The following is a 16,874-nucleotide window of genomic DNA, read 5'->3' as shown; positions in this document are numbered from 1 at the left end:
TCGTAGGATTTGTTGCGCAAGGAGGGATCATTTTCGTTGCCCGACGCTGAACACCTTCTAATTTAGCAATATCCTTTGCATGGTGGGGAGACCAAAACTGTACCGCATATTCCAAGTGGGGTCTGACTAAACTGTTGTAGAGCGAGTATTACATATTTATTCTTGTATACAAAGTTTCTTTTAATGAAGCCCAACATTCTGTTCGCTTTATTTGCTGCATCGATGCATTGCTGTGAGAATTTGAGGTTTGACGCGATTTTGACCCCCAAGTCTTTGACGCATTGAACGCTTTTGAGTTTAACGCCGCGCATTTCGTATTCGAACTTCTTATTCCTCGTTCCAACTTGAAGGACCTGGCACTTGTCTACGTTAAAGGGCATCTCCCATCTATCCGACCAAGCTGAAATTTTGTGCAAATCCTCTTGGAGGCTTTGCCTGTCTTCGTCAGTGAGAACCGAGTTGCCAATCTTTGTGTCGTCTGCAAATTTACTAATGCGGTTATTGAGTCCAACATCCACGTCGTTGATGTAAATAATGAAGGGCACTGGGCCAAGGACCGAGCCCTGAGGGACGCCACTAGTGACAGGCGCCCACTCTGAGTTAAATCCGTCGATCACTACTCTTTGTTGTCTGTTGCTCAACCAATTCGCGATCCATTGGTTTACTTGACCGTCAATACCTATTTGCTTTAATTTGTAAAGTAATTTATGATGCGGGACTTTATCAAACGCTTTCTGGAAATCAAGATAGACTACGTCCAGTGATTTGGTTACGTCATAAACAGTGAAGAGGTCGTTATAAAAGGTTAATAGGTTTGATAGGCAGAATCTTTTGTTTCGGAAGCCATGTTGTGAGTCCCCAATCAATGAGTGGCTTTCAAGGTAATTCACAATTTTGTCTCTAATTATGCCCTCAAGTAGCTTACCTACAACCGAAGTTAGACTAATGGGCCTGTAATTACCTGGTACTTTTTTGTCTCCTTTCTTGAAAATCAGTGTCACGTTAGCCTTTTTCCAATCTGAAGGGACGATGCCTTGTCGCAAGGACATATTGAATACGATTGTGAGGGAGGAGAGTATTTCGCTCTTTGTTTCTTTCAACAGAGTTGGATATACTTTGTCAGGTCCAGGACTTTTATTTGTTTTAAGTGAATGGAGAGCTTTAAGGACTTCATCGGTTGTTATTTCAAAATTAGGCAATGCATGCTCGAGATTTACAATAGTACTGGTGTTGGTGGTAGCGAGAGGAAGACTGTTAGTATTAAACACCGAGGAAAAGTAATTGTTTAAGAGGTTTGCAATGTGTTGGTTGTCAGTCACTAGTGCACCGTCGCTGTTTGTTAAAGGTCCAATACCACTTTTGATCGCCTTTCTGTTGTTTATGTAACTGAAGAAAGATTTCGGATTATTTTTACAGTTGGCTGCAATATTTTCTTCGTATCTACGCTTTGCCTGACCTACTAGTCTTTTTACTCGTCGCCTGGCATCATTATAAAGTCTAATGTTTTCGGGCGTGCTTTGTTCTTTCTTTAACCTGTAAAACAATTTTATCTCATTGACTGATTGTTTAATTTCGCTATTAAACCACGGTGGGCTTTTATTAGTGTTAATTCGCTTCTCGCAGAGAGAGAGAGAGAGAGAGAGAGAGAGAGAGAGAGAGAGAGAGAGAGAGAGAGAGAGAGAGAGAGAGAGAGAGAGAGAGAGAGAAATTTTGCTGAGGAACTGGAAGGATGAAATGAGGACGTAAATGAAGGTAGGCGTGAGGAAGAAAGGAGTGATGATGAGGTTACGGGGAGGTAAAAAGACGCCGTGAGAAAAAGAAGAAAAAGAAGATAAAGAAGAGGAAGAAAAAGAAAATAAGGAGGAGGAGAAAGGGATAATTTGTAAGAAGATAAAGATAAAAGGAAGACAATAAGAGGAGGAAAATGAGGAGCTAGAATACGAACTAAAACAAGAAAAGTAACAAGATATGGAAAAAGAAGAAGGGAAGAAGATAAAGAAGATAACCGTAATAAAAGGAAGAAAGAGGAAGCAGAATATTAAGAAGTGAACGGAGGAAGACAAAGAATAAACAAAAATGAAGAAGCAGCAGATATAAGAAAACAGAAAAGAAGAAATAAATCAGAAAGCAGGATAAGTGGGCGCGGAAATGAAACACAGATAAAAAATAATCTAAAGCTAATGAAACCTGAAGAATGGACGGATTTCCCATATAAAAGACCTTGTGAGAGAGAGATTTACGAAGATTTCCATAGAAAATCAGACCACACAGACCACATGGTCCAGACTAGGTGGTCTGTCCTTAAACCTAAGTGATTCTACATTAATCAGATGGCTCCAAACGTTTCATTTCTACTCTAGTCAATATTAAGTTCAAGGAAGTGACGGTCGAGTTTGTTTTTAAAGGAGTCAATTGTGTTACACTGGACCACTGAGGTGGGAGCTTATTCCATTCTCGCACTACAACGTTTGTGAAGAAAAATTTTAGTGCAGTCTGAATTTACTTGTCTACATTTGAGTCTTATGCTCTTATTCCTCGTTCGCAAAGCGTTATCGATCATAAACAATTTTTGATCTTTCTACATTCGTGAAACCTTTAAGTATTTTAAAACATTTGATCAGTTTTCCTTGGAGGCGACGTTTCTCAAGAGAGAACATGTTAAGGGTGGAAAGCCTTTCTTCGTAGGATTTGTTGCGTAAGGAAGGGATCATTTTTGTTGCCCGACGCTGAACACCTTCTAATTTAGCAATGTCCTTTGCATGGTAGGAAGACCAAACCTATACCGCATATTCCAAGTGGGGTCTGACTAAACTTTTGTAAAGCGGAAGTATTACGTCTTTATTTTTGAATAAAAGGTTTCTTTTAATGAAGTCCAACATTCTGTTCGCTTTATTTGCTGCATCGATGCATTGCTGTGAGAATTTGAGGTTTGACGCGATTTTGACCCCCAAGTCCTTAACGCATTGAACGCTTTTGAGTTTAACGCCGCGCATTTCGTAATCGAACTTCTTATTTTTTGTTCCAACTTGAAGGACCTGGCACTTGTCTACGTTAAAGGGCATCTCCCATCTATCCAACCCAGCTGAAATTTTGTGCAAATCCTCTTGGAGGCTTTGCCTGTCTTCGTCAGTGAGAACCGAGTTACCAATCTTTGTGTCGTCTGCAAATTTACTAATGCGATTATTGAGTCCAACATCCACATCGTTGATGTAAATAATGAAGAGCCCTGGGCCAAGAACCGAGCCCTGAGGGACGCCACTAGTGACCGGCGCCCACTCTGAGTTAAATCCATCAAACACCATTCTTTGTTGTCTGTTGCTCAACCAATTCGCGATCCATTGGTGTAACTGACCGTCAATATCTATTTGCTTTAATTTGTAAAGTAATTTATGATGTAGGACTTTATCAAACGCTTTCTGGAAATCAAGATAGACTATGTCTAATGATTTGGTTACGTCATAAACTGAGAAGAGGTCGTTATAGAGGGTCAATAGGTTTGATAGGCAGGATCTTTTGTTACGGAAGCCATGTTGTGAGTCCCCAATCAATGAGTGGCTTTCAAGGTAGCTCACAATTTTGTCTCTAATCATGCTCTCAAGTAGCTTACTTACAACTGAAGTTAGACTAATGAGCCTGTAATTACCTGGTAATTTTTTGTCTCCTTCCTTAAAAATCGGTGTCACGTTAGCCTTTTTCCAATCCGAAGGGACGATGCCTTGTCGCAAGGACATATTGAATACGGTTGTGAGGGAGGAGAGTATGTCGCTCTTTGTCTCTTTAAGCAGTATAGGATGTACTTTGTCAGGTCCTGGACTTTTATTTTTTTTAAGTGATTGGAGAGCTTTAAGGACTCCATCGGTTGTTATTTCAAAGTTAGGCAATGCATGCTCGTGATTTACATAAGTACTAGTGTTGGTGGTAGTGGTGGGAAGGCTGTTAATATTAAACACCGAGGAAAAGTAATTGTTTAAGAGGTTTGCAATGTGTTGGCTGTCAGTCACTAGTGCACCGTCGCTGTTTGTTAAAGGTCCAATTCCACTTCTGATCGCCTTTCTGTTGTTTATGTAACTGAAGAAGGATCTCGGACTATTTTTACAGTGTGCCGCAATATTTTCTTCATATCTACGCTTTGCCTGACATACTAATCTTTTTACTCGTCACCTGGCATCATGATAAAGTCTAATGTTTTCGGCCGTTCTATGTAAAACAATTTTCTCTCTTTGACTGAGTGTGTAATTTCGCTATTAAACCAAGGTGGGCTTTTATTTGGCTGGAGTAGGTAGGAAGACACCTACCGAACGGGCGCAAGCCACTCCCGGTGAGGTATATATGGGAGGTGAGAAGGGAGCTGAAGCCCTCGAAAGACCCTTCCCATGTCCTCACTAACCGTTTCCCTATTGTCTCACCAACATCGGAGAGTAGTTCAGCATGCTCTCTAAAGACAGATCCTCTCTTTATCCACACCACACTACATTCACACAACATATACACCTTTTCCCAAAATTCAGATTTCAAAAAGGCGCACCTACACCAAGCCTCGGAGTCCCCGCCTGGGGTGGTGACCACAAATTCCCCCAGGGAGGACTACTCTGCCGACCCGAGAGTTGTCTTGATAACTCATCGAACCTCTTTTTTCTCAATTTCTGCAACATTCGCGGTCGTAGTTCTATTTTTCATTCTATGGAACTACATCTCTCCGCCTCTAACCCTCTCCTTCTCTTCCTTACTGAAACACAGGTTTCTGAGACTACTGACAGCAATCTCTACTCTGTTCCTCCTACTATCTCTATCCTAAATTTCAATCCAAAGCTGGATGTTGCGCCTACGTGCGCAACGACATCACTTGCTCTCGTGCCCACGACCTTGACTCTTCTGAATTTTCCACCATCTGGTTAAGACTTCACTGTCATTCTATTACTAAATACATCTATGCTGTTTATCTCTCACCGAACTCTACCAACTATGTAAAATTCTTTGACTATTTGAATTCTAAAGTGGAGCACATCTTGACCCACTCTCCCTTCGCTGAAATCTCCTTCCTTGAGATTTCAATGTTCACCACCAGCTTTGGCTTTCATCCTCTTTCACTGACCATCCTGGTGAACAAGACTACAACTTTGCTATCCTCAACGACCTAGAGCAGTTGGTCCAGCACCCTACACGTATTCCCGACCGTCTTCGAGATCGGCCCAACATTCTAGACCTCTTCCTTACCTCAAACCCTTCTGCTTATTCTGTCAAACTGTTCTCCGTTGGGCTCCTTTGATTACAACCTTATTTCTGTATCCTGTCCTATCGCTCCTGTACACCTTCTGGACCCACCGAAGAGGCGATGCTTCTGGCATTCTGCTTCAGCTCAGTGGGACGACCTGAGGATGTACTTTTCCGATTTCCCGTGGAATGATTATTGCTTCCAGGATAGAGACCCCTCTGTGTGTGCTCAGCGCATGACAGAAGTGATTGTCTCTGGAATGGAGGCATACATTCCACGTACTTCCTCTACTCTCCATGCTAAAAAGCCTTGGTTTAATCATGCTTGTTCTCGTGCTGTCAATGATAGAGAGGTAGCTCACAAAAGGTATCAGAGCCTTCAAACTAATGCTAATTATGAACTTTACATTTCTGACCGAAATCGTGCCAAATCTATTCTCCGACTAACCAAAAACTCTTTCATTAACAGAAAATGCCAAAACCTTGCTTTCTCTAACTCTTCCCGTGACTTCTGTCATCTAGCCAAAAACATCTCCTCCAACTTCACTTCTTCATCTTTCCCTCCACTCCTCAGTCCTGACGGCAACACTGCCGTCTCATCTATCTCTCAGGCTGAAGTCTTCTCTCAAACTTTTTCTAAAAACTCCACTCTGGACGATTCTGGGCATATTCCTCCTACTCATCCCCCCTCTGACTCCTTTATGCCTGTTATAAAGATTCTTCAAAATGATGTTTTCTATGCCCTCTCTGGCCTCAACTCTCAGAAGGCTTATGGACCTGATGGAGTGCCTCCTATTGTCCTTAAATACTGTGCCTCCGTGCTGTCACCCTGCCTGGTCAAACTCTTTCGCCTCTGCCTGTCAACATGTACCTTTCCTTCTTGCTGGAAGTATGCCTTCATACAGCCTGTACCTAAGAAGGGTGACCGCTCCAGTCCCTCAAACTACCGTCCTATAGCTTTACTTTCTTGTCTATCTAAAGCTTTTGAATCAATTCTTAACCGGAAGATTCAAAAGCACCTTTCCACTTCTTACCTTCTATCTGATCGCCAGTGTGGGTTCCGCAAGGGGCGTTCTACTGGTGATCTCCTAGCCTTCTTAACTGACTCTTGGTCAACCTCTCTTAGCCGTTTCGGTGAAAGCTTTGCTATTGCGCTGGACATATCAAAAGCTTTTGATAGGGTCTGGCACAAATCTTTGCTTTCCAAACTACCCTCCTACGGTTTCTATCCTTCTCTCTGTACCTTTATCTCCAGTTTCCTTTCTGACCGTTCTATTTCTGCTGTGGTAGACGGTCACTGTTCTTCCCCTAAACCTATTAACAGTGGTGTCCCGCAGGGTTCTGTCCTATCTCCAACTCTCATTCTGTTGTTCATTGATGATCTTCTTTCCAAAACGAACTGTCCTATCCATTCCTACGCCGATGATTCCACTCTGCATTACTCAACTTCTTTTAATAGAAGACCCACCATACAGGAACTTAACGATTCAAGGCTGGAGGCTGCAGAACGCTTAGCCTCAGACCTTACTATCATTTCCTATTTGGGCAAGAGGAACCTGGTGTCCTTCAACGCCTCAAAAACACAGTTTCTCCACCTTTCCACTCGACACAATCTTCCAAACAACTACCCCCTATTCTTTGACAACACTCAGCTATCACCTTCCTCAACACTAAACATCCTTGGTCTATCCTTAACTCAAAATCTCAACTGGAAACTTCATATCTCATCTCTTACTAAATCAGGTTCCTCAAGGCTGGGCTTTCTGTACCGTCTCCGCCAGTTCTTCTCCCCCGCACAGTTGCTATCCATTTACAGGGGCCTTGTCCGCCCTCGTATGGAGTATGCATCTCATGTGTGGGGGGGGGTCCACTCACAAAGCTCTCCTTAACAGAGTGGAGTCAAAGGCTCTTCGTCTCATCAGCTCTCCTCCTCATACTGATAGTCTTTTACCTCTCAAATTCCGCCGCCATGTTGCCTCTCTTTCTTTCTATCTTCTATTGATATTTTCATGCTGACTGCTCATCTGAACTTGCTAACTGCATGCCTCCCCCCCTCCCGCGGCCCCGCTGCACACGACTTTCTACTCATGCTCATCCCAATACTGTCCAAACCCCTTATGCAAGAGTCAACCAGCATCTTCACTCCTTCATCCCTCACGCTGGTAAACTCTGGAACAATCTTCCTTCATCTGTATTTCCTCCTGCCTACGACTTGAACTGTTTCAAGAGGAGGGTATCAGGACACCTCTCCTCCAGAAATTTACCTCTCGTTTTGGACACTCCTTTGACCTCTGTTCGGGAGCAATGAGTAGTGGGCTTTTTTTTTTTTTTTTTTTTTTACGCCGTTGAACTGTCTCCTTAGCTGTAAAAGAAAAGAAAAAAAGCTCATCCCTATACTGTCCAAACCCCTTATGCAAGAGTTAACCAGCATCTTCATTCTTTCATCCTTGTGCTGTCCAAACCCCTTATGCAAGAGCTAACCACCATCTTCATTCTTTCATCCCCTTTGCTGGTGAACTCCTGAACAGCTTTCCTTGGTCTGTATTCCCTGCTGGCCATGACTTGGCCTCTTTCACAAGGAGAGTACCAGGACACCTCTCCTCCCGAGATTGATGTACTTCTTTTGGCCTCTCTTGTTGGAGCAGCGTATAGCAGGCTTGTTGTTCTTTTTGTTCATTGCCCTTTAGCTGCCTCCCTTGCTGTAAAAAGATGAAAGCAGTTTGCCAGTGGCAGTGTTTCTGAGGCTATGAAAAGCCAGGCATTGGCATGAGGATTTGGCCAAGAAAATCCCAGACACTGGTAGAGAAGCCTTCATTTGGGGTCAGGCTCGTATCACATTGTGTGTCATGGGAAGGTTGGCTTCACTTTACAAACAGTTCATTTTAAGAACAACATTTAGGAACCAATTGGGTAAAGGTTCCACTGAAGTATTTCTTTTCTGCCCACTTCACACTTTGTTTTCTTCTTAAGTTCATATGAGTGTTTGTTTTGAGGCCTCATGGAGTTGTGCCAGTGAACAATAACCATAGCACTACACGGCCTCCTGTACATCAGGTGACTCGGGGAGAGAGAGAGAGAGAGAGAGAGAGAGAGAGAGAGAGAGAGAGAGAGAGAGAGAGAGAGAGAGAGAGAGAGAGAGAGAGAGAGAGAGAGAGAGAGAGAGAGAGAGAGAGAGAGAAGAGGAGAGGAGAGGAGGAGGAAAAGAGAGCAGCATGGAAGAGAGGAACGATTAAGAGAATAAAAATAAAAATAGAATAATGATGGAAAAATGGAAGAAAAATTGATAGGAAAAAGGAAAGGGAATAAGAGAGAGAGAGAGAGAGAGAGAGAGAGAGAGAGAGAGAGAGAGAGAGAGAGAGAGAGAGAGAGAGAGAGAGAGAGAGAGAGAGAGAGAGAGAGAGAGAGAGAGACCAACTTTCTATACAACAAAGTGAGGTCATTCCTTGTTGATTTATACCATAGGGTGCTGGCCATCATGTGTTGGAAGATATCCTGAATTTAACCTAACTTAAGAAAACCCAGTCACTATATAGGTCTTGACTCAGAAAACTTGTCTATGCTTCCTTACTAATGAGACTTTCTATAAAACAAAGTGGGATCATTCTTTGTTGATTTATACCATAAGGTGCTGGCCATCATGTGTTTGAAGATACCCTGAATTTAACCTAACATAATTTAACAAAACCCAATCGCTATGCATCTTGACTCAGAAAACTCATCTATGCTTCCTTACTAATGAGACTTTCTATACAACAAAGTGGGGTTATTCCTGGTGGCAGTTTAACCCTTCTCCTCAACCATGGACTAAAAATACCACTCCTAAATACCCAACTGATCTCCTTCTTTGGCCTTCTCTCCTCCTGAAGTTGATCTCCCCTGTGGCCATAAATAAGAAGTATGAGTGTGGCAATCTGTTTATGAAGGTGATTTTTTTTTTAAGTAAGGGCAAGTTCTGTACAAACCCAGAGCACCAAAACACTCAGTAAGGGGCCAGGGACTATCTGGAGCACTCCGGGTAACATAAGAACATAAGAACGCAGGAGTCTGCAAGAGGCCGGTAGGCCTGTACGAGGCAGCTCCTTTGACCCTAAGCTCCCGTGTATCTAACCCCACTTAATATCGCTGTCCATGAATTTATCTAGTCTATTTTTGAATGTGACAATTGTATTGGCACTCACCACATGACTGCTAAGCCTATTCCACTCATCCACCACCCTGTTAGTAAACCAATTGTTGCCTATGTCCCTGTAAGCACAGCATTGTCCTGGACAGCAGCAGCCGGCCACTCCACCTGCAGGGAAAGGTGTGGCCTGTGGGTTATAGTCACCACTGGAGTACCTGTGTGCTGGGGGAGTACTCCAAGATGTCACATCACTTTCTTCACAGCCAACACTGACAGCCTACGTCTCTTTCCTCCACTCTTATATCATGCTTCCACCAGTGGTCACCACAACTTTAAATATACAGGCTTAAACTCTAATGGCTCTGTGTTTCCGGCAGCTGAAGATCAACAACAAGGAGATGACGGCGCTAGACCAGATGCTTGGGGCACTCCTGGAGGCTCTGCAGGACAAGGCCAAGGAAACAAAGAGTGGCCAGGCTCTGGGACCGAGGCACAGAGAGCCAAGACGGCCGAGGGTTTATCAAGACTGACAACAACGTGATGGTCAAAGTGTTAGAGGTAAGAGTCTTACATGATGAAACATTGTGGAAGCCTTGCCAGAGTATATGGTCCCACAACATGTCCTGTAGCTTCTGAATGAGTGCCTTCAAGCTCTGGTGCTGGTGTTGCTGCTTCCCTTCCTTTGTTATGAGTGTTTCCATACTTACTGCTCAAGATCTTCAACTCAAGCTCATCCCTGCGGCCTCCAACTCTCTAATTCAAGAGTTGCATCGTAGCTCATTCTTTCATTTCTTGACTGGTGAATAATTATCTAACTTCTGTATTTCCAACCTCATCCCTGTGGCCTCCAACTCTTTAATTCAAGAGTTGTAGTGTATCTAATTCTTCCATTTCTTGACTGGTGAATGATTATGTAACTTCTGCTGTATTTCCAAGTTCATCCTGGTGGCCTCCAACTCTCTAATTCAAGAGTTGTATTGCATCTCATTCTTCTATTTCTTGAACAATTTAATTTCTGGTATTCTAGCACTTAAGTACTGCTACTAAAAGACCTCTTGAACTATTAAATTTGATAGCCTCTTGGCATCTCCTAGTCTGAAAACTCACAGTCCTTTCTTCCTTCCCATGACCTAAACTTCTTCAGAATGGGAGTGCCAAAAGTCTTCCAGTCTCCCCTGTGGTACATTCCCTCCTCCCAGTCTTCATCACAGTCCTTTCTTCCTTCCCACGACCTAAACTTCTTCAGAATGGGAGTGCCAAAAGTCTTCCAGTCTCCCCTGTGGTACATTCCCTCCTCCCAGTCTTCATCACAGTCCTTTCTTCCTTCCCATGACCTAAACTTCTTCAGAATGGGAGTGCCAAAAGTCTTCCAGTCTCCCCTGTGGTACATTCCCTCCTCCCAGTCTTCATCACAGTCACCTTCTGTATAACGTCATGTTTTCCCATAGTGCTTACCTCCTGCCATGAAGAGTCAGGGTGCTAGGGAAGGCATCAGTTTTCTTCTTTTTCTTCTTCTTCTTCTTCCTTCCTCTTCCTTCTTCCTTCTTCTATGTGTTGTCACTTTCCAGGAACACCTTTGGCCAGGGTCTCGTTTCCGAGGACAAGCACGGAATTTTTTTTTTGTTTTTTTGTTTTTTGTGTTCTTTTTTTTCATTTATTTCTTTTATTATATTTTTTCTGATTTTTTTCTTCATGTTTTCTCCTTCCTCTTTTTCTGCTTTTTTCTTTTTCTTTCTTCATGTTTTCTTCATTTTTCTTTCTATTTTACTTTTCCTTTCTACTTTTTCTTCTTGCTATTATTTGTGGTCTTTTTTTTGTTTTTATTTTGTTTCTTTTTCCTTTTCTTCTTCCTTCCTCCTTTTCTCCTTTTTCCAGGAACAACTTTGGCTACACTTGGAAAAGACTGTCACTCCCTACACTTGAACATCCCTAACGCTAAGTAACCCCTCAAGCCTCTCTCCTTCCCACCCAGCAACCAGATGGCGCCAGTGGTCTCATTACTGCTGCAAAAGACTGTACTTACACATCCACAATGACTAAGTAGCCCCTGAAATCATAATTTTTTTCTACAGTGCTTAAGTAGCCCTGAAATCCCTCCTTCCCACCCCAGCACCCAGCTTAGGGAGAGGGTGCAGGCACCTTGACAAATGCCTCGTTAGGCTTCTGGGAGATGCTGCCGTTGCTGCCACACACTCTAGGGTAAGTGTTAGAGTAGGATATCAATGTATTATTATTATTTAATATCACCACGAATTAGGCATACAATTGTCAATGGAAAAACCCCACGACAGATAGATCACGCCACCTTATAGGAATGTCGTCCGTCAGTGTTTACCGTCTCAGTTTTGTATACTTAGCACTCCGATGGTGCGTGGAGGTCACCTTGACATACGTGACCAATAGTAACCATTATTTCCAACCTGTAACTCGCCACTCCTTCACGAGAGTCCGACTGACACACAACGACAGTCGCTCTCGCTCCGTCGCTTCTTGTACATAAAGGCTACGAATATAATTCGCCTTAAGGAAGCTGAAGTCTTAATCAACACCCTTTAAACGCCCCCCGACAAGCCCGTTACATTTGGTTGGCAGCGGTCACCCCGCGCCTGTGCCTTCGCTACCTCGTTCTCCTCCAAGCCACGAGAACTCACCAACAAACTCCGGGGACAGGCGTACAAGGGAAGAAGGAGTCAACGCACCTGCCGTCCGCGGCACCGCCACCTACGTGCAACTCACAAGGCGCCAGCTACAAGCATCTCACAAGTCGCCACCTACGTGCAACTCACAAGGCGCCAGCTACAAGCATCTCACAAGTCGCCACCTACGTGCAACTCACAAGGCGCCAGCTACAAGCATCTCACAAGTCGCCACCTACGTGCAAATCACAAGGCGCCAGCTACAAGCATCTCCCAAGTCGCCACCTACGTGCAACTCACAAGGCGCCAGCTACAAGCATCTCCCAAGTCGCCGCCTACGTGCAACTCACAAGGCGCCAGCTACAAGCATCTCCCAAGTCGCCGCCTACGTGCAACTCACAAGGCGCCAGCTACAAGCATCTCCCAAGTCGCCACCTACGTGCAACTCACATGGCGCCAGCTACAAGCATCTCCCAAGTCGCCGCCTACGTGCAACTCACAAGGCGCCAGCTACAAGCATCTCCCAAGTCGCCACCTACGTGCAACTCACATGGCGCCAGCTACCAGCATCTCACAAGTCGCCACCTACGTGCAACTCACACGGCGCCAGCTACAAGCATCTCACAAGTCGCCACCTACGTGCAACTCACAAGGCGCCATCTACAAGCCTCGAGCACACCAGCTATAAGCAACTCTACAGGCGTCCAGCCTACAAGCCTCGAGCACACCAGCTACAAGCCTACAGGCTCTACAGCCTACAAGCCTCGAGCACACCAGCTTCAAGCAACTCTACAGGCGTCAAGCCTCCAAGCCCGAGCACACCCACAGGCCTACGCAGCCGAACGCGAGGGCCACAATCTACAAGCCGCTCCCCCGCTTCAAGCCAGCACTGCTACGTACCCTGCAAGCCACTCCACGTTACGGCAGAAGTATTCACACCTGCAACGAGGAGGCACGCCCCGCTGACCTTGGGACACCCCGCATGCCCCTCGCTCCACAGCTGGCGGCACCACCGCCGCTGCCGGGAGCATCGGCCCAAACCTCTTCCGGCAAACAGTCAGCAAGGGTACCCGCGGACATCTCCCGGTGACTGCAAGCTGTTCCCACTACCGTTTCTTGCAAGGCGTCTTCTCAAGAGGTTACACACCCAAGTCGTCTTGTCTGCCACCGCCGCCCATCTCTTACTATAACACGGACGACGCGGCCATCATACGTCTGGCGGCAGTGTACCAGCTCCCAGCCGCGCACCGCGGCCGCTCAAATTGCTGGGTCAGCAGTTTTTCAACCTCCATGGCGAGTCCTCCGATGTCAGCCCATCCCTCACCTCTCACCGCCGCTGTGGCCGCGGCCGAGGTTTCCTGACGCGCCTTCAACGACTGCACGTCACCCAGGGCATCACAAGCCGTCGCCCTCTCCACTACATCAGCTGATTAATCTTGGTATTTGTGGATATTCCATTCTTGTCCCAATATGCCGACTCGGCTTATTTTCATTATTGTCCGTGCAGGGGCACGATTTTTTTTTATTTCTGTGTTCCTAACGCTGTTAATCAGTCATAATTGTGGGAGTAACGTTCATTCGCATACGATATTGATTCTTTCTTATTGTTTGCTAGCGAGTCTATTGAGTATAGTGTGATTTCCCTGATCAAAGTTAATCTTCATCAGTGTGCCCTGCCTCCGTTTTCTTTTCACCGCTCGAGAGAAAACGTGAGCATCAATGGTATACTCACTTAACATACCGCTTGTTTATATAGTTATTCTTTCTATATATACCCATATCATTAGGGCATTCCATTATTACCTTAACTTCTATTACGTCTAAACAGGCACCTTGCTAGCCATTCTTTCTTGCCTTTTTGGGTTTTCAACGCAAACTATTCATTCATACACGTTCCGTTTATTGGTTCATATTTCCAGCTATCAACATATGCTCCTATTTTGTAAATGATTTACACCATAGTATGACCAAAGACACTCTCGCTAAACTCGGCGACACCTTTCAACAGTTGGCTCGTCCTTCAAGTGAAGTGGGACTGGAACACGATACCACAACCGGTGAATTTACTAAGGTAATCTTATGTTCAGGCACTCATTATTTATCAATTACAGGCCGCAGACTTCGTTCACCCCCGGGTTCGTCTGCATACTTACAACCCACTCAAGGTTCAAGGACACCCTCACCGGCATCCCCTCGCACCGGCCGCAGTATTACAGGCTCAAAGTAAGGTCTCTCTCACCTGTAGTTTTTGCAACCAATCAGGACATTCTGAACATTCTTGTTTCGCGAAACGTAGGGAGTCAACACATTCAAGACAGGGCTCAGATAGGAGGTCAGGAGGTTACAGGGGCGGGCATCATTCATCACACAGGAACCCTAGGCCAAACCATCAGCGGAAGGCTGCCTTTTGCCATATCCACGGGAATTGTTTTCATGATTCAGACAGTTGTTCTGCAATACAAAAGGCCAAGGAGGAACAGAAGTACAAGTCCTCCGCGGACAGTACACCACTCCTCTTCTCAGAATAAAAAGACATGACTTCGTGACAGCCCCGAGGCGTACATCCAAGTGTCCCTTAAGGAAAATACTAATTGGGAGCAACTTGACTCCGTCATTGCCGCCTTGGGACGGACAAGCATAATTGCCCTCCCTTGCAAGGTGGGCAACACTTCACTCACCTTAGCGGTTGACACAGGTGCCACAGTCAATGTCATATCCGACTCCGCTTACAGGTCACTGACACGACAAGCGAGTGGGGAAAATTGGCCGCTCAATGAGAACGACCTGAATGTGGTAGGCGTGACGGGCACCACTTTGGGTATCCTTGGGCGAGTACCACTAACAGTCAGCTTACATGAAAAAGTATGTCCCTTTCGAGATTTCTTTTATGTCTCTAGCAGGTTTGCCTTACCTGTGGATGGGATCTTAGGATTGAACGCCATGAAAGACCTGCACATCGCCATAAACCCTGTAAGCAACGCGATCGTGTATCAAGGCCGACGCATACAGTGTATGGTCAATCCATCGCCTCTGTCAACTGTAATCTCACCCTCAGAGGTGGAAAATGACCAACCCACCACAGACTCAGGGGCTGCCACCGCCCAAGTGTCCCCTCTTACGGTCAAACCACACGAAACCATTGCAGACTTGTGGCGAACAGTAACGGCAGTCGTAGAAGGTCCTCATATAGTTCCGGATCGTGCTGCAAAACTTGTTAAAATCCGTTTGCCTAACGCCCCTCCGGCGGGCAGTGATGTGTGTATCGACGGAGTTCCTCACGTACACCGCGTGACGGTGGAGGTAACTCTTGCAACAGTCAAGGAGGGAGGTTTTGCAGAGGCATTGGTAATAAACACGTCTGGATCCCCTGTATCCTTAAAACACGGTGTTCGATTATGCCAGTGTCTAGTGTATGGGAGAAATGTCGCCCCGGAACCAGCTGAATACCCTTCAGCCCAAGTTTCAGGCATATCCTCGGCGTGTCAGGCTTCTCCCGAACAAGACACAGCTCATTTAGAGGCGTTCCTAAAAGTTGCACACTATTCCGAAATTAAGCCAACCTTAGTCCAGCTTCTGGAGCATTATCGGGGGGCGCTTGCTCTACCAGGCGAGCCGCTTGGAGTTACGCAGTGTGCTGAACACCACATTAAGTTAAAACCCAATACAAATCCGGTATATATCAATGCGTACAAGCTCCCCCACAGTCAGAGGGAGGTGGTGCAACAACTTATCTCTGAAATGTTAGAACAAGGTGTCATCAAAGAATCGAATTCCCCGTGAAATTCGCCCTTGTTCCTGGTTCCAAAGAAAGACGGCTCTTATCGTCCTGTGATTGATTTCCGGCGTGTGAACACCGCGACCGTGGATGATCATTTTCCGCTTCCCGTTCTTCGAGATCTTCTGATGTGTCTCGGTAGAGGAAATAAAGTCTTTACGAGTCTTGATCTGGTCAGTGGCTACTGGCAACTGCCCATGGCCCCCGAGTCACGTGAAATAACGGCTTTCAGCACGCCTCATGGCCACTATGAGTGGACGAGGATGCCGTTCGGGCTCAAAGGAGCTCCCTTGACTTTCCAAAGGACAATGAACAGTATTTTTGGTGACTTGTTGGGCAACTCTGTCTATGTGTATTTAGACGACATCATCATAGCAAGTAAAGACGTGCATGCACACATGGAAACACTAAAAGCAGTCCTACACAGACTTCAAGAGGTCGGATTAAAGCTCAAAATCACCAAATGTGAATTTTTAAAGCCTCGGATCAAGTTCTTGGGGCATGTCGTGGACGAATTCGGCATCCACACAGTGGACGACAAAATAAAGGCTATTGCCGAGTTCCCTCAGCCAACGTCTGCGGACAAGGTACGGTCTTTCTTGGGTGTCGCAGGTTATTACAGGCCTTTCATTAAGGACTTCGCAGCTCGCGCGAGTCCCCTAACCCATCTTTTAAAGAAAGACGTACCATTTCAGTGGCTCCCAGCTCAACAAACGAGTTTTGAGGATTTAAAGACAGCGCTTACACGGGCTCCGGTCCTTGTCTTTCCGGATTTCAAGGACCCCTTTCAGCTTTGTACCGACGCTTCGGCTAGTGGAGTAGGAGCCGCGCTGATGCAAACAGATATGTCCGGCAAAAAACATGTGATAGCGTTCGCCAGTCGAGTACTTACAGCTCCGGAAAAGAACTATTCTGTTACCCACCTAGAGGCTCTTGCCATTGTGTGGGCTCTGAAGCATTTTCGTGACATTGTGATGGGGTACAAAATTGTGGTGTTTACGGACCACGCGGCCATAACTGATCTTTTCAAGGGAAAAAACCTACACGGTCGTCTGGCAAGATGGTTCTTAACGATCCAAGCATACAATCCGGAGATAAAATACATCACCGGGAAAACAAATGTGGTCGC

Source organism: Eriocheir sinensis, unplaced genomic scaffold, assembly GCF_024679095.1.
Source record: "Eriocheir sinensis breed Jianghai 21 unplaced genomic scaffold, ASM2467909v1 Scaffold156, whole genome shotgun sequence".
Lineage (NCBI taxonomy): Eukaryota > Metazoa > Arthropoda > Malacostraca > Decapoda > Varunidae > Eriocheir > Eriocheir sinensis.
The sequence above is the reverse complement of the archived record's forward strand: the minus strand, read 5'-3'. Positions refer to the sequence as shown.